Below are 19,014 nucleotides of genomic sequence, written 5' to 3'. Positions count from 1 at the left end.
AGCGTTTCTTCATTACCAGCGAGATGGCGTTAGGAGCGCGACAGGCGCATTTAAAAGTCGTCGGCGAGCTCGCTCGCTTCTTCTTATACTTGCGCAGGGAGAACCTTGCCCTTCCGCTGTCTGCTCGCGCGGTTTTCTCGTGGTGAGGGCAAGAGGGATGTTTCACGCTTTCACCGTGATGTCCGCGCTCATGTTACGGAGCGTACGAAAGCCACTCGAGCTCAAGGGACGCCGATAAACGAACAAACAGAAGATGAGCGCGAACTATCAAGTGTCACAGCTCGACACTTGAAGCACGCTAGTTTCCTTCGCAAACTGAGAGTATCCATTGGCGAGCCTCACTTCATATAGCATTAGTTTCTTGCTATCGCTTTCATTGCTTCGGCCATGCGGCGAAACTGTGACTTTTTTCTTTCCATGGCTCATTGTGTCTTCCTCAATTTAAGTTGAACCCCCTTTGTAAGCCTCCAGGTTTCTGCCCCATGGGTAAGTACCGGTAAGATACAGCTGTTATATGCCTTCCTCTTAAGGGATAGTGGAAAACTGCCGTTTACGTTTTCAGAATGCCCGCCGAATGTGCTCCATCCCATCCTTATTCTTCTAGTTACTTAAGCCCCGTGGTTCGGCTCCACGGTTACTACCTGTCCTAAGTACACGTATTCCTGTACAAATTCCAGTGCCTCTCTACCTATCGCAAAGCGCTGTTCTTTTCGAGACTGTTGCACATTAACTTTAGTTTTCTGCATATTCATTTTCAGACCTACCGTTCCGCTTTCCTTGTCCAATTCAGTAATTATGAGCTGCAAACAATAAAAAACAAGAGCAAATCTGATGCATCCATTGCCACTAGAGATTGGCCCACACTAGAAATTTAACTGGATGCGAATGGGACATGCGTAATTTTTTGTATGGCCTCTTAAAATTATTCGCAACGTGAATTTTAACACGAAAGTGTTTTGTACCGGGACCACCAAGACTTCACTGACGTATTTCCGTCACGGATATGACGTTGCAAAATATAGGCTAGCAGATGACAAAGACAAGCACATAGTAAACACTGATAGTCGAAATGCACCCTTCAAAGCGTCGTGAAACGCGAAGACAAACGCTACGCGCGTCGTGTGTTCCCTCTAGCCTGGCCGTTAATTCTCACAGGGCGAGCGGGGAACGCCGTGCGACAGCCAGGCGAGCGTCGGAGAGCTATTTTTCGATATGGATAGATGCTCTGAGCGAAGCTGTGGCTAAAGCCACCACCTCGCGGTGTCTTAAAGCGTTGCCAAAATTGCTTTATTGGAAACGCGCCGAACAAGACGGTCGTGGCCACGGCGCGCTTTTTCTTTTTTCGAGCCTGGTGGCACACATGTCACCGCTCGTTATAAAGGGGACGGTCATAGCATCCATCCATCCATGCAAGAGCACCGAGAGAAAAGTGTGAGAGATAAAAGGCGCGTTCACGTAGCCTCCGTTATGTGTTTGGTGGTAGCTCAGTGGTCAAAACGCCCGCCAGCCATCGTCGTGGTCCGAGAGGTCAGGGGTTCGACTCTATCAAGAAATTTTTCTTACAGTTTTTTTTCTTTGCCATTTCATGACATTCATTTTGCTGACGAAGCCTATATAAACATAATGGAAGAAATCTACAGCGGATCCACAGCCACTATAGTCCTCCATAAAGAAAGCGACGGAATCCCAATAAAGAAGGGCGTATGGCAGGAAGACACGATCTCTCCAATGCTATTCGCCGCGTGTTTACAGAAGGTTCTCAGGGCCCTAGATTGGGAAGAATTAGGGATAAGAGTTAATGGAGAGTATCTCCGTAACCTGCGATTCGCTGATGTCATTGCATTGATGAGTAACGCGGGAAACGAATTACAGCTCATGATTACTGAACTGGATACGGAAAGTAGAAGAGTAGGTCTGAAAATTAATATGCATAGAACTAAAGTAGTGTGGAACAATCTTGGGAGAGAACAGCGCTTTGCGATAGGTGGCGAGACGCTGGAAGTTGTAAAGGAGTGCGTCTACTTAGGACAGGTAGTGACCGCGGAGCCGAACCATGAGAGTGAAATAACTAGAATAAGGATGGGGTGGGGCTCACTCGGCAAGCATCATCAAAATATGAATGGTAGTCTACCATTATCTGTCAAGAGGAAGTTATATAACAGCTGAATCTCACCGGTACTTACTTACGGAGCAGAAGCCTGGTGACTTACAAAGAGGGTTCAACTTAAATTGAGGACGACGCAGCGAGCGATGGAAAGGAAAATGATAGGTGTAACCTTAAGAGACAAGAAGAGAGCAGAGTGGGTCAGGGAACGAACGGGGGTTAAGGATATCATAGTTCAAATCAAGAAGAAGAAATGGATATGGGCCGGGCACGTAGCACGTCGGCAGAATAACCGGTGGTCATTAAGGGTAACTGACTGGATTACAAGAGATGGCAAACGCGTGAGGGGGAGACAGAAAATTAGGCGGGTAGATGAGATTAAGATATTTGTAGGTATAACGTGGCAGCAGAAAGCACAGGACCGGGTTGATTGGAGGAACATGGGAGAGGCCTTTGCCCAGCAGTGGGCGTAGAGAGACTGATGATGATGATGATTTTGCTGACGTATTTCCGTGACGGAAATACGCCATGAAAGCCTTGGTAGACCCCGGCAAAAACACTTCCGCGTTAAAAAACTAGAAGAAAAATTTCAGTCGCCGGGAATTGTACCCACGACCCCACGCTCGGCAGCGCGCGGCGCGAAACGACTCGGCCACAATGCCTACGTTATTCAGCAAACTAACGGCGAGCTATTTATATGCACCATTTACAGCTGGCAGTACTCAGAGCTCGGAGGCCCTTTTAACAGCTTCGCTGTTAAAAGGGCTCCGAGCTCTGCGTTCCTTGTTCCTTGTCCGGCGAACAAAAAAAAAAAAACTGCCATCATCGTAAACGGGCATGTGCCACTGAAATTGGCAAAGTCCAACTCCTCACCACTGGTCCACTAAAAATTAAGAAGGCAACAGTTCGCCCAACAAATGGCTGCGAACTGACGGCGGCGAGCCGAAAACCCCGAGTACTTACGACGAGAGAATACTAGGAAACGGGAAAGGCAACGGCGGCTGCCAGAATACCCCTAAGTGATGGAAGGCCTACGCCAACGATGACGTGCCCGTAGATCTAAGAGACGTACGAACGCTTGGTTTCAGCGCGAGGATTGTTCTCTGCAGTTTGGACATCCGTGTCGTGTCTGTGGCTATCAGCGGTTTAACTCGAAAGTCTCTGCGCTCAGAATCAACGAAGAAACAACCTAGCATCACCTAGCTAAACCCTAGCAAGGACCCAGAAGCAACCTAGAAGCAACCAGATTAGTCTACCCAATCATCCCGTTTCGCTGTTACAAGCCTTGCGCGGCTTAGTGCAAGCTTGGCCATTTTTTTTCGTTATCACCAGCGCGATGGAGCGAAGGCTGAGAAGGGAAGGGCGCTCTTTAAAGGTCGTCGCCCCGCTCGTTATGATGCGCGCGCGCCCCCCACCTGTACTTTGTCCTACAGGGCGTGGTCGCCCGTGCGCGCGCGCTTATCTCGTGATGGGAGTGGTTTGTACGTCTTCTGCGTTCACAGCAAGTTTACGCTGAAGTTACAGAGTGCACGAAGGTCACTTCGCTCGCTGCAGCGGCCGCGTGTGCTTAAGGAGCGCGCTGCTCAAACACAAAGAAGTAACAACTGTGACAGTTGTTAGTTCGCGCTCTTCCTGTGTGTGTTATTTTCGTGCGTCCTTTGGGCTCGAACAGCACGCTGCAAGTTTCAAGCTACTTGCCGTTCTTCGCGTGACATTTCAATTTGTTGCTATCGCATTCATTGCTTCGCCGTTGCGGCGAAACAATACACAATAACGCTTAGCTACCTCTGTGAACACACGTTTCACTTTCGTGTTATACCGATTCCTATGACAGAGGGATCAGCCATGTTTTTTTTCTTTTAACACGAAAGTGTTTTATGCCGGGGTCCACCACCGCTCCACTGACGTATTTCCGTCACGGATATGACGTTGTACAATATAAAGACTAACAGTGGGCAAAGAAAAAAACCACAAGAAAAAGTTCTGTCACCGGGAATCGAACTTACGACCCCTCACTCCGCAGCGCGCAGCGCGAAACGATTCGGCCGCGGTCGGCATGTTCTTCGCAATGCTAACGGCGAGCTACTTATATACACCATTTCTCCATGGCTGTACTCAGAGATCGGCGTTACAGCGTGTTTTCGTTATCACTAGCGAGGTGGCGCGAAGGGCTCAAAGAGCGTAAGAAGAGCGCGCTTTAATGTCGTCGCCGTTCGACGAGACCCGCCTCTACAGGTTGTGGTCGCTCGTGCGTGCGTTTATCTCGTGATCGCGGTGGCTCGTACGTCTTGCGTTGAGAGCACGAACGTCACTTGGCTCACTGCAGCGGCCGCTTTTGCGAAAGGAGCCGGTGCTCACGCAGAAATAAGTTACAAAGGTGACAGTTCGCTCTCATCCTGTGTATGTTCGTTTTGTGCGTCCTTTCTCTTGAGCAGCGCGTTGTAAGTTCCTAGCTGCTTGCTGTTCTTCGCGTGACATTACAATTTGTTGCCGTAGCATTCATTCCTTCGCCCTTGGGGCGAAAGAATGCACAACAAACGCTCAACTGCGTCTGTGAAGACACGTTTCACTTTCGTGTTATACCGCTTCCTATGACAGAGAGATCAGCCATGTTTTTTTATGGAAATGCTTACACTGCACCAATATTAAGGAAGGCTGGAATGAATACACATTAGTTTTATAGGAAAATAAAATAGCGTAATCAGTCATTTGCGAGCTTTGTCAGCAAGACACAGTTAGAATCGCCTGAAAAAATACAAATGAATAGGTTAAGTGTCGGCACTTTCAAAATAAGTTCACACAAAAAACCCTTTCAAAACACCCTTTTGCCTTAGAGTGTAGTGGGTTGGCAGCTTTCAACACCCCACTCATTACACAATTCACATGGCGTGACCGCTTAAGCGAATCGGCGCTTCTACCACGCAATATGAGATATTTAACTCCTCGCCTCACATTACGACTCTATAGGTCCTTTCCTGAGGCAGTTTCAAGCAGTGGCGTGACTCGGTGGTAGACAACTTGACCGGCACAGAACACCTGGGTTTGATTCCGGCTTGAACCCTGATATTTATTCCTTGCATCCATCAGAATTTTTCGCTGAAGGACAATGACACAGGCGCCGAAGCAGAGGAGGCATCGCACTTAGTAATGAGCAGCACCTGACAATGAAAATGTCGTGATAATAAGGGTCGAAGATTCTTAGAGAAAAGGCTGAACTCCGACTGGTCACCGTCGTCTGCCAACAATATCGGTGGAGAACGTGTCAATGAAATACGACGTTATATTCTCTTTCTTTGTGGGAACGGAAGTGTGACTGAGTATATGAAGTTTGACTGCATCGGCATTGTGACCACTCATATTTAAATGCTGTGCCACTGCTTCTGATAATTGCTTCGCCGTGGCCATTCGCGGAAATTAAAAGAAAATTGAGGCAGTTTCGCACTAGTAATGCTAAACCTGAAGCAAGCGCGCAGCTGGGCGGCCTTTTAAATGCGAAGCATTTCTGAGCGAACTTCTGCGACTTTGAGCGTATCTATCTATCTATCTATCTATCTATCTATCTATCTATCTATCTATCTATCTATCTATCTATCTATCTATCTATCTATCTATCTATCTATCTATCTATCTATCTATCTATCTATCTATCTATCTATCTATCTATCTATCTATCTATCTGTCTGTCTGTCTGTCTGTCTGTCTGTCTGTCTGTCTGTCTGTCTGTCTGTCTGTCTGTCTGTCTATCTATCTATCTATCTATCTATCTATCTATCTATCTATCTATCTATCTATCTATCTATCTATCTATCTATCTATCTATCTATCTATCTATCTATCTATCTATCTATCTACCTATCTATCTATCTATCTATCTATCTATTATCTATCTATCTATCTATCTATCTATCTATCTATCTATCTATCTATCTATCTATCTATCTATCTATCTATCTATCTATCTATCTATCTATCTATCTATCTATCTATCTATCTATCTATCTATCTATCTATCTATCTATCTATCTAGCCGCCTACGACTTTGTGCTCTCCTGGCCGTTCCGTTAATAGGATGTACACCAAAATTGGTGTGGCGTAACATGACCTTATGACGAACATAAATTACAGGTCATAACATGACAATAGTGATATCCATGTCATGGACGACACGATTTACATGCCACTGTTTTGGTGCTCTTGCGGCCGTTTCGTTAGTTTGATATATACCGAAATTGGTATGGCGTGACAAGGGTGTATGACGAACATAAGTGACAGGTCCTAACGTGCAAATCATGACACACGTGTCATGTACAGCATGACTTACGTGCCATGCTCATGGTGCGCTGGCGGCCGTTTCGCTAGCTTGATATACACCAAAATTGGTACCTCGCGACGCGGCTGTGTGACGAACAGAAACAACAGGAGTTAACATGAAAATCATGACAAGCATGTCATGTACAGCACGACTTACGTGCCACGCTCATGGTGCGCTGGCAACCGTTTCGCTAGCTTGATATACACCAAAATTGGTACCTCGCGACGTGGCTGTGTGACGAACAGAAATAACAGGAGCTAACATGAAAATCATGACAAGCATGTCATGTACAGTATGACTTACGTGCCACGCTCATGGTGCGCTGGCAACGGTTTCGCTTGCTCGATATACATCAAAATTGGTATTGCGCAACGTGAATGTGTGACGAACATAAATAACAGGTGGTAACACGAAAATCATGAAATGCGCGTCATGTAGGGTATGATTTAGACGCCACACTCATGGTGCACTTGCGGCCATTTCGCTAATTGGATATATACTTAAATTGGTATGGCATGACAGGAGTACGTGACGAACATAAATAGCAGGTCACGCATCGTATATATATATATATATATATATATATATATATATATAGCAGAATAGATGTTTCATTAGCGTGGCATATATCAGATTTTACACGCATGCATGTATGATAATCTCGCGATATATAGCGAACTAGATGTCACGACAGGAATGACTTCATTAGCCTCAATGACAAATAAGGCGATGTATGCAGCTCTATGCTGGCTGCTTCGCATTACATCGATTCCCACAATGCGTGGGATCTGCCGATTGTTTTGTTGCTCTTTATTGTTCTCTTTCTTTCTTCCTCTCTTTCTTTATCATTTTCTCTCATATCTCTGTTTTTTCTGTCTTTTTGTCTCCTTTTGTTTCTATTTTTCTTTCTCTCTTTATGTATTTCTTTCTCGTGCTTTCTATATTTCGTACTCTTTCTTCCTTTTCCCTCTCTCTACCTCTCTATTTGTCCCTTACTCTTTCTCCCTATCTCTTTCTCTCTATGTTCATTTCTTTCTATCTTTTGCTTTGAGTTTTTCTGTTTCTTTCTCTTTGTGTCTTCCTTCGCTTTCTTTCTCTTTGTTTCTGTGCTATGCTTTACTCTCCCTCTCCTTTCCCTCATCCTCAACCTCACATCTGTCTTCCTCGCACCTAGTTCCCTTTCCCACCCCATTGCTATGCTATATTATACAAGGCTATGCTATGATCTGCTAGCGTGCCTGAATAGCCGAGTGGTTAGGACGCTCGCCTTCGGATCGAGGGTATGCGGAATCGCATCCCGCCTCGCCATGTAATATTTTAGATGCGAAGCAGGTTTTTCCCGGGCTGTGTCCGGCGGTGGCGTCCGCGCTCCACTGCACGTGCGCCTACTCTCTCTCCTCTACTCTCTGACACTCCCCCTCTCGCGCGCCTCATTCTCTCCTGCGCCACGCCGCGATGAGCGCTAGCGCATACGCGTCCGCTCCCCCCTCTCTCCTTACCTACGCTCTCCCACTCTCGCGCGCCTGTCGACCGCGTTCCCCGCTCGCCCTGTGAGAATTAACGGCCAGGCTAGAGGGAGGACACGACACGCGTAGCATTCCTCTCCGCGTTCCACGACGATTTGAATGGATGGGTGGAGCTTACGACGCGGCACTTCCCCCAGCTTAAGAATCTGGCGAGCCAGCTCCTAAAAAAATTCACAGCATATCCACGGGTGAATGATGAAGAGCTGGGGCGAAGCTCCTGAAGCAATCATGGTTACACCGTGAAATCTTCAGCGGTTTCGCCCCGCAGTAATCAAAGCGATAGCCCAGTACATCATCAAAGACGTGACAAACACTGTATATATTTATGCAAGAAATTTTATTAATCGTAAGTGGTAGCTAGACGTTGCTTCCGTTCCCCCTTCATTATAACGGCTTTATGGTCGGTGAAGTGATGGATCGGTGATGGGTCGTAGTGGGATGTTTGCAAAGACGAAGTAGTGGGCAGTTTGCAAAGGTGGCTTTCGTACCTCCTTCATTATAACGGCTTTATGGTCGGTGAAGCATTGGATCGGTGATGGATCATAGTGGGATGTTTGCAAAGACGAAGTAGTGAGCAGTTTGCAAAGGTGGCTTCCGTTCCCCCTTCATGATAACAGCTTTATGGTCGGTGAAGTAATGGATCGGTGATGGATCGTAGTGGGATGTTTGCAAAGACGAAGTAGTGGGCAGTTTGCAAAGGTGCTTACGCCGGACAACGGAGACGTGACAAGGTTAGACTAAGAGGAGCTTCGCCCCTCAAAAATTACACCATCTCCCGCTCAAGCGAACCATCTCCCTGCTGCTTCGCATCCACACATTGTTCGCTTAAGCGGGAGATGGTGTAATTTTTTCCCTAGAATTTTTCTTTCTTTCTGTCTCTCACACTCTTTCTCTCTCTCTGTACTCGTGCCCTCGCCCGTTAGAGTTATCCCATCCCACGCCGGACAAAACTGCGCACGTGTTCTGGGAGCGAAGCAGGAGTTGAGGAGAAATAGGAGAGCGCGCGCTGGTCCATGGTGATGATACACTGTGGAAAGTTGTCCGTTGTTCTTACGGGACTCCGATCGTCAGTTATGGTAGTCAACTTGCTCCCGTAAAAATTACAGTGCTTAGTCATTCTTAGTCACGGGCCTTGCTTGTGAAATTCACACTTTTCCCGTAAAAATCTTGCACATCAGTTATTTTATTTTTACAGGTACTGTAAGTAAAATTCACAGTTCCTCGTGAAAGTCACTCGTCCATCGTTTTGTTTTGCTATTAAATAATACTGTTATTGCATGTTATGAGTTGCGCCTGCGAAAATGAAGCTAGATATTGCGCAAGCGCATCTTTAATTTCAATTACGAAGAATATATTTTCATACTGTACTTTCACTTGCTTGTTTAACGCGGTCGGAATGTTCGATATCTGAATGTTCTGGTCGGGGTAATTTGGACGTGAAAATCTCCCTTTCTTGCAACAAAATGTATCGCACGTTGCTGATTGAAGCCGAAATAGGCCTTTTTAAATGAAATTATGCTTGGTTAATTAGATATTGCCATGCACAACTAGCCTCTATTAGGCTTGGCTTTGATTAACTTGGCTTAACTAGGCACAGCTATGCTCAACCTGGCTTGACGTGGCCGCGTCGGCATGGTGATAATAATTTCTTGTCTATATCGCGATCCGGGCATAACAGCTCTGCTGTAAAATAACTTTTAGTAAGCAACAGCACATGATCTTTGCGTTGCGCTGCCCACAGTACGCAGTATGCAGTGCTGAGACATCGTTTAGTAACATGGATGAAGCAATCATCCCTTCATGCATTCCTCTCAAAGAATACTCATTGTGGAGATTGGGCTCAGCAAGAACAATAACAAAGAGAAAATTGAGTGCTAAAATATTTTAGGGCCCGCTACCTTCAACAGAACTAGGTAACTGACACAGGCGAGCCCACTGAATGGTCAGAGCTTCAGTAATGTTGAAGGACGCGAAAAAAAGCGCACGAGCATCAGGTTGTAGGACAAAGTCTAGTTTGCACTATTAGAAAAGTAGGAACGTTTTGTGCTAGTTTTCGTTGTGCGATGCTACATAAATTGATCTCTGAAAATATGTGAGGTCGATGTGGCGTTTTTTCTAGTATTTATCAGTTCATTGTTGCTTATAAACCAGTGAGCTAGAGTGCCACTGTTTCGATACGTTCTGACGTTTTCGAACACCAGTGAGTTCATTGGGCATTTTAAGGAGCGAGATATAGCGGTTATAGCACGTAGAGCGCTTGTTAGCGCACATTCAGTGAAGCCATTCCTATCCTACCTACTGGTATGATAAGGCACCTGTGCTACCACAGGCTATGCATTCATGCATAACTATAGAGGAAAAAACTTAAGAATAACCTTTCGTTATTATTTCCGAGGTGATACGGAAGCTAGTAAAATAATACAACACGCTAAGTTTCTTTGAAAGTGGTCAAAATGTTAGAATCCAGTGGTTGTTACGTATAAAGCTAGCAGGCTCGGGTTATCGCACCCATTTCGGTTTTGATAATGCATCGCAAGTGTGCAGAAGAGCTGGCGATGAACAGAGTCTGCAGCAGAACACGAGAAACAAACGCGTAAGCTTAAGTTTTACAAATGCAGATCGTGCCGCTATAACCGCATTAGTATACGCAGAGCCTTATAGAGGGTGTTTCAAGGAATGTGTCCGAAAATCCTCAATAATAAGCGAAATGAGCAACATATTCGCTGCCTTCATAATTACTTTTTCTGTAGCGGCACGCATCTGAAGACCATTACCCTCTAAGAAGAAAAAAAAAGAGTATGCATGACTCTTTTCAGACAGTTCTGAGTTGCCTCGTATACGACTCTCTTTAAAGAGTCACGGTGACTCTCTTGGTGGGTCAGAGTCGGCGCGCTCTAGGAGAGTACCCTGGCCCTCTAGGAAGAGTGGAAGGACTCTTATCCGAAGGATCACATTACCACATATGAGGGAGGCAGACGACCCTTGCCGGTGACACTCTTACGGGGGTCAAATGACACACACCGAAGCGTCAAGCGACTCTACAACCATTTTAAGTTACTCAATTGACCCATTCTCTACTTTTGCGCGACTACTGTTGGAAATAGTGAAGTATTCTATTTAAGCAAGTCCAATAATGCTTACCGTCGTGCCCAGCGACTGTAAAAAAAGAATCGTTCAGTTTTAGCTTTATTTGAATAAAACTCGTCAAAACAACACACCTTTTCCAGTAGAGTGATATGCAGGTTTTCCCGCTCAATTTAATCCAAGTGCCAGCCAAATTATTCTGGGCGCCAGTCAATTGATGATGTGTTTTTATAAGTGTAGTAGTTGTGTGCTCATCGTGAACTTACCAGGCATGTCGACTATACTGGCGTTTAAGTAACTTACGGTCTAACGTAACGTCAGCACTTACGTTAGATCACATACGCCAGCATTATCGAAATGAACTGCACTTTACGGTGCGATGGTGTGAATATCGTACGTAACTTTTGTTAGCGTATTCCTCCGGGGTCGGGCAACGCTTGAATGTAATTTGATGAACCATAAGGATACAAACGTAATGTTTATTGACTGATATAAAAGCGGAGCCAACACTGGAGCAACAACTGACATTGACCAAACATGACGCCTGTATCATTGGAGTACATATGTGATGTTTATTGCTTTGTTATGAAATTAGACAACCAGCACTGCAACCAAAATTGACGTTGCACAGATGCACAGGGTATCTTTCCAAAGCAGTTAAAGACCTGGCGTGGCTCTGCGGTAGAATACCCGACTGCCACGCAGAATGCTTGGGTTCGATTCCTGCTGGGATCCTGACTTTTATTCTTTGCATTCGCCGGGTACAAGCTGGCGATGTAAGTTTTTCTTAACGCCCTCGCACTTAAATTAACGATTTCTCGCCTTTCCTGGGTAGATACGAACTGTCAATAAACTGTGGCGCGTACCCGCGTATACCCACATTCCGTAGCCCGTGGTATGCGGGTGTATGCAACACGTGTCTGGAGGAAAGGGTTTGACGACGTACGCGACAGGATTGTCACGTTCAAGTCATGACCAGACAGTCATATTCGTCAAACGTTCTTACCCTCCCACGCCTATTTTGGTCTACACCAAATTAAGGAGGTGATCGCGAGAGCACCCAGACGTAGGCGGCTGGATAGATAGATAGATAGATAGATAGATAGAAACGCTCAAAGTGCCTGGGGTCCGCTAAGAAATGCTTCGCATTTAATAACACTGTAATGGTGGCAGAATACGGGTTCACTAGTGATCACTTCGTCTAGTGTGACCGTCGCTGCAAAAATCCACCTTGTGATCACTGGTATCAAAGTGTGATTAACTGAACGCTTATGTTGGTACTGTTGCAAGTACTAGTGACCTTGAGTTTTCGTGATCACTAATGATATGTTCAGCTGTATGGTCTCGTACTTTCCTATAACGTTGCATCATGGTATCAAACGAAAGGTCATTGTAAGGGCCATGCATTATTTGTGTGCAAATTATGGTATGACCGAGTCACCAGTGATAAGAAATCACTTCGTTTTTTAATGCAGCCCCAGTTACCTTTCGAGGGTGTACTCATTGGTATTAAACAAATTATTAATGGAGCATTGCAGTAGTGATCGCCAATCACCCTGAAATATTAGCGATCACTAATTATATATTCTGATTGATGGTCTTGTACATTCCGGTAACGCTGCATCACGGGCATCAAACAAAGGTTATTGAAAAGGAATATACAGTTTTTGTGTGTAAACTATGGTACGAACGAGTCACTAGTGATAAGAAAACCCTTCGTTTTATAGCAGTCGAAATTACAATTCGAGTGTTTACGTATTGGTATTAAACAAATTGTCATTAAAAGAGCATTGCAGTAGTCACCATTGCGAGGCTAATCACTCCAACCTATTAGCGATCAATAGTGATGTGTTCAGATCGATGATCTCGTACATTCCTGCAACATTGCATCATGGGTATCAAAAGAAAGGTCATTGATAGGGATATACAGTTTTTGTGCGTAAACTATGGTACGACCGAGTCACTAGTGATCAGCAATCACTTCGTTTGGAATAGGAGTCCCTGTTACTATTCGAGTGCAGCAAACAAATTGCCATAAAATGAGTATTGCCGTAGTGGTCGCTAATCATCGTGGCGAATTAGCGATCACTAGTGGTACGTTCTGATTGATGGCCTCGTACGTTCCGGTAAATTGCGTTTGAAATGAGAAGTTATTGAAGGGTGATTCAATCTTATTGTCAAGGCATGCCAGGACGGAGTCACTAGTGATGACGAGTCACTTTGTCTGGTATCACAGACGTGGCTATAATGTGGCTGATTGGGCGAGTTGGTGATTCATTGTACTTAAAAATACGAGCGCGTAGCTTAAGCAGCGCTTGGTCTTGTCCTTGTATTCCTAAGTCCCTGTTTAAGTTACGCGCTCATATGTGCCTATAATATTGACATGTAGCGGTTTGTATCAGTAAAGCTGTCAATAACGGAGTGTCAGTGAAAATTTCGTTCACTGAGAATATTTATGGTTACTAAATATGCAATGCAAATTACATAGAATACGTAGGTTACGCGTGCCTATGTAAAAATTCAAAAATTGCTACACACTTGGTAAGAATATCAAGTTTTAATGCACTGCCAGGAATGACACGGACCGAACAAAACGAAAGACAGCATAGTGTAATGTCTAAGCTTACAACCTGCTTTATATAGAGCATGGCATAGCTGTGTTGTATTTCGTTTCCTTCGGCCCTTGACATTCATGGCCGCGCGTTACGAGATACCGTACCGACTAGCTCCATTGCAGCCTTATCAGCTTCGAAACCAATCCTATTCTTCTGAAACCGTCTACTGTTTGCGCACATTCTCTGAAGTCTCAATGCAGTAATATAGTCAGAAGGCTTTCATTTTGATTTTTTAGACTCGGCGTTAAGGCACCACTAAAAATTTATTTATATAAGGAGAACTGCGAGTGAACGTAGTAATAGAGTAATCCTGTAGAAAAGAAAGCTTACTTATATTGATGTCTTTGTTTTGGTTGCTTCTCGCGATTCCAAGTATGTGTGTTAAGTCCAGGGACTGCCTTATATTACAACGGACTTGCTGAACAAAATAAACACACTAAATATTCATGGAGCCGAAGGAGCGATTCGTAAATATTTTTGTAGCATGTTTATGAGCAGGAAGACCACGCGTATTTTGCTTTATTATCTCTTTACTGTATAATGACCAATCTGGCATGGTATCGCAATGCCGAACCGAAAACGCTACCCGGGTAAAACATTCTCAGATCGTTACGAAACAATCATTCTTCCTATAACTTCGAGCTATTTCAATAGGTCACGCAAAGGGTGATGATGAGAACCATGGCGAGTCCGCGGGAAACGAACTTTATTATTGTGAACACAAAACAGTTTTTGAACAGCTGATGAGCAATTGCTTTTAAAACCGGATACAAGGCTTTCTGCGATGCTGCTCAAAAGCATTCTTGTGAAACCAGCAAGCTTCAGGCGTGCTACTTGAGAACAAAAACTCGCTTCGACTTGGTGGTCCCAGGACGTCTCAAGCACCAGCCCTTGCAATACCGCGATTGACAATTTTTTAATGCGCAGAATAAAAAGATGGTTGGTTGATCCCTCCGTCATAGGAATCGGTATAACACGAAAGTGAAACGTGTCGTCACAGAAGTAGTTTATTGTTTATAGTGCATTGATATATGAGAGCTTGTACAATGTCTACTGTTGTTTGGCAGATATAACACCACTTGATGTGGACGCATCGCACTCACGTTGACGCCTAGCGGCACATCTCCGTACCGACGACAAACGCCCATAATCATGATATAACCCTTGCGGTAGCTGAAGTTCTTAACATATACGCGGACGCCGCATATGGTGAATCCCGCGCAAAGATGGCATCAATAAGCACATAACAAACTCTAATGCTCGATATGCACTCCTTCAAAGCGTCGTGAAATGAGAAGAGAAACGCTACGCGCGTCGTGTCTTCCCTCTGGCCTGGTCGTTGATTCTCACAGGGCGAGCAGGGAACGCGGTGTGACAGCAGCAGGCGAGCGTCGGAGAGCTATTTGTCGATATAGATAGATGCTGCGAAAACTAGAAGCAGCGCGAAAAAAACGACGACAAAAATAGGAACACACACAACAGGACTAGCGCTGAACTGCCAACTGAATGTTTATTGAAGAATCACCACTTATAGCTATGCCACCAAAAACGCCTTGTCACACAAAAAACGCCACAAAAAACCATCGATTGCGGACATGCGTATTGCTAAACTAACAGGTGTTTATCGAGAAAAGATCTCTCATGAGTAGTTAAACTAAGTGACGCCGCGCTGAAACACTTATCTCCAGCTTTATTGATAAAATAAGCTTCCAATTTCTCTTTCTTTTTTGGATTTTCCAAACGTCAAAAAACTAGTTTGCCCGAACATGGGTGTGCATGCGCATTTTTTACAGTGCGAGGCTAGATGGCTGCCATAGCCATTTTTGACATTGTTCTTATGTTGCCTGGCCCTATCATTAAAGCATTGCCCAGTTTGTCCGATGTACACTCTCCCACAACTCAATGGTATCTCATAAACAACATCAGAGGTGCACTTGGTGAACTTCGTTTCATGGTTAGTAGTACATATCATTTGTTTTCGATCTTTCATAGCATTACACAGCGTTGAAAGTTTACGAGGAGCGGAAATACGAGGTTGACTTGGTGCCTGTTGGCCACTTTCTTCAGGTTATGCGATAACCTGTGCACATATGGTATCACATGAAACGGTCTCTTGTCTTTTTCTTGCTCATCAGTTTTTCTTCCTGAACGTTTCAATCTTTGTAGCAAAGTTTCACTCACAGCTGTGATGACGGAAGTAGGGTAACCGAATGAGTAGGGCGTTTTCTGTAGATGTAGAAGATTTGTTTTATTCTCTTCCGTGTGATGGTTTGCTAGCCGCTGTGCGGGAAAAAATCCGTGAAACAAATGAACAAGACTTCCAAAACTCAGCAGGCATAAATGTTGACAATTTTATCACGCTTTTAGAATTTTATCTCAATTCGACAGCCATTAATCACAATGGAACTTTTTACATTCAGCGCACCGGCATTTGTATTGGTTCATCCATTGCGCCCATTCTCAGTGACATATTTTTATCTAGCGTTGACAACCGTATTTGCGCTGCGTTAAATGACTCTCCAGTCACTGGCATTTATCGCTACGTTGATGACTACCTCATTCTTTTAAAGAAACGTCCAGGTTACTGTTTTGATGACGAAGTCCAAAATATTCTGGGCATTTTTGGATGTTTGGAGGGGGACTGAAATTCACTTTTGAAAAGCCTAAGAATAATACCATACAGTTTTTGGACGTTAATATTTCCTTTCTTGAGTCTAATGAACATGTCTGCTGGGAGTATCGACCTAGATCTAAGAAAGGCATCCTTCCGTATGATAGTGCCCATTCCAAGCTTGTAAAAAGGGGAATCGCCATCACCTGTGTACAAAGTGCAATTAACAAATCATGTGAGCACCAAATGAAGGGTAGCCTAATGCATCAGACCGAAAGACTTAAATCATTCGGTCACCCTACTTCCGTCATCACAGCTGTGAGTGAAACTTTGCTACAAAGATTGAAACGTTCAGGAAGAAAAACTGATGAGCAAGAAAAAGACAAGAGACCGTTTCATGTGATACCATATGTGCACAGGTTATCGCATAACCTGAAGAAAGTGGCCAACAGGCACCAAGTCAACCTCGTATTTTCTGCTCCTCGTAAACTTTCAACGCTGTGTAATGCTATGAAAGATCGAAAACAAATGATATGCACTACTAACCATGAAACGAAGTTCACCAAGTGCACCTCTGATGTTGTTTATGAGATACCATTGAGTTGTGGGAGAGTGTACATCGGACAAACTGGGCAATGCTTTAATGATAGGGCCAGGCAACATAAGAACAATGTCAAAAATGGCTATGGCAGCCATCTAGCCTCGCACTGTAAAAAATGCGCATGCACACCCATGTTCGGGCAAACTAGTTTTTTGACGTTTGGAAAATCCAAAAAAGAAAGAGAAATCGTGGAAGCTTATTTTATCAATAAAGCTGGAGATAAGTGTGTCAGCGCGGCGTCACTTAGTTTAACTACTCATGAGAGATCTTTTCTCGATAAACACCTGTTACCGCCGTATTCACGAACCGACCATAACTTATCGCGGTAAGGCTACTTACGAAAGGAAGAGAAAAGTATAAGTATAAGAAAAGGATAAGGTGAGTTTCAAAAACCTGCCTTATCTTGCCAAAAGTGCGCCTTATGAAAGGCGTCCTTAACTCGTCAAGTATGTGCCCTGGGAGCCAGGGTAGGTAAAGTTTTGTTACAAAATGATTACTTCGAGCAACAATAAATTAGTTTCATTGCAAGAAACCAATAATGGTATGCACAAAAGTACCCATGCGTAAACACCAAAAATGTTTGCTAAGGCACCGCCCGCTTTTGGTGAAATCCACATTCTTTGTCTGGCCACATTTGTTGACCCCCCGTCGACACAGTCAGGCCGCAAGAGCACGATTGCTATTTCGACGTCTTCTCATGTACGTTTTTGCTTTGTTCGTTGACGGTATTTTCGTGCTCGCTTCAGCGTTTATCGTTATCTCTCACTTTTGTTTACTTCACTTGATTTATGCAATTGGTTGAGCGGTTTAGAGTCTTTTGCCTTCTTAAATTGCGTTCATTATGAAACGACGCAATTTGAAACGACGACCAGGCGAACTTCAACGACGAAGAGTGCGGCATCGCGGCCATGTCGCGGCGTCTTGGCGGATCTCGTCAACAAGTACCGTGAGGTACTGCGTTGTTGACTTTCTTTCGGGCCATGAACGTGAACGGACTTCGTAAACAGTGTACTCTGTGCGTGTGTGTGTTATGTTGTGAGTTTCTTGAATACAATGTTTACCACCACCACCACCACCGCCATCGGTATTTTCCTGCAGAGGCAGCACTTCGAGCAACTTCTTCACGGCACTTTTTCTAAAGCGGAAGCGACACAGAAATTCGTGCCCATCGTAGGTCTCCATCGGGTTCCACTGATGATTCGCCGCGGCGGGTACGCGTATGCATACGCTGTGCCGTTCAATATTTTTTATTACGGTCCACATATAATCAACGAACTGCGCATAGTTGTCCCCCGCCATGTTGTGCGTCTACAAGGAAGCCTTAAGGTAGGTCATAGGCTACCTTAACCGAGCCTTACTTATGACGGCGATAAGTACGAGGAAAGTTCTGCGATAAGTACAAGGTTCGTTCTTGAAACGCGTTAAGGACGGACTTATGGTTAAGGGCGACTTTAGTCATAAGGATAAGGTTAAGTAAGGTTAGTGAATACGGGGGTTAGTTTAGCAAATACGCATGTCCGCAATCGATGGTTTTTTGTGGCGTTTTTGTGTGACAAGGCGTTTTTGGTGGCATAGCTATAAGTGGTGATTCTTCAATAAACATTCAGTTGGCAGTTCAGCGCTAGTCCTGTTGCGTGTGTTCCTATTTTTGTCGTCGTTTTTTTCGCGCTGCTTCTAGTTTTCGCATCATGAACCGACTCGCCCAAACCTACAAGTTGTTGCTACTAAGATAGATGCTATGAGCGAGGCTTGCGCTAAAACCGCCTCCTCACGCTGTGTTAAAGCGTTGACGAAATGAAACTTGTATTGGAAACGCCCCGAAAGGAACGGTCGTTGCAACGGCGCGTTTTTTTTTCGAGCCTGGTGGCACAGATGTCACCGCCCCGTTATAAAGAGGACGCTCATAGCATCCATCCATCCAAGGCCACTGTGAGAGACAAGTGTGAAAGATTAAAGGCGCGTTCATGTAGCCTCCGTAATGTGTTCGGTGGTAGCTCAGTGGGCTAAACGCCCGCCAGCCATCATCGCGGACCAAGGGCTCATGGGTTCGATTCCCGTCATCGGCGCTTTTTATTATAGTTATTTTTCTTTGCCACATGATGACATTCATTTTGCTGACGTACTTCCGTGACGGAAATACGTCATGAAAGTCTTGGTGGAC

Source organism: Rhipicephalus sanguineus, chromosome 7 (genome assembly GCF_013339695.2).
Source record: "Rhipicephalus sanguineus isolate Rsan-2018 chromosome 7, BIME_Rsan_1.4, whole genome shotgun sequence".
In the NCBI taxonomy this organism is placed as follows: domain Eukaryota; kingdom Metazoa; phylum Arthropoda; class Arachnida; order Ixodida; family Ixodidae; genus Rhipicephalus; species Rhipicephalus sanguineus.
Note: the sequence above shows the minus strand (reverse complement) of the source record.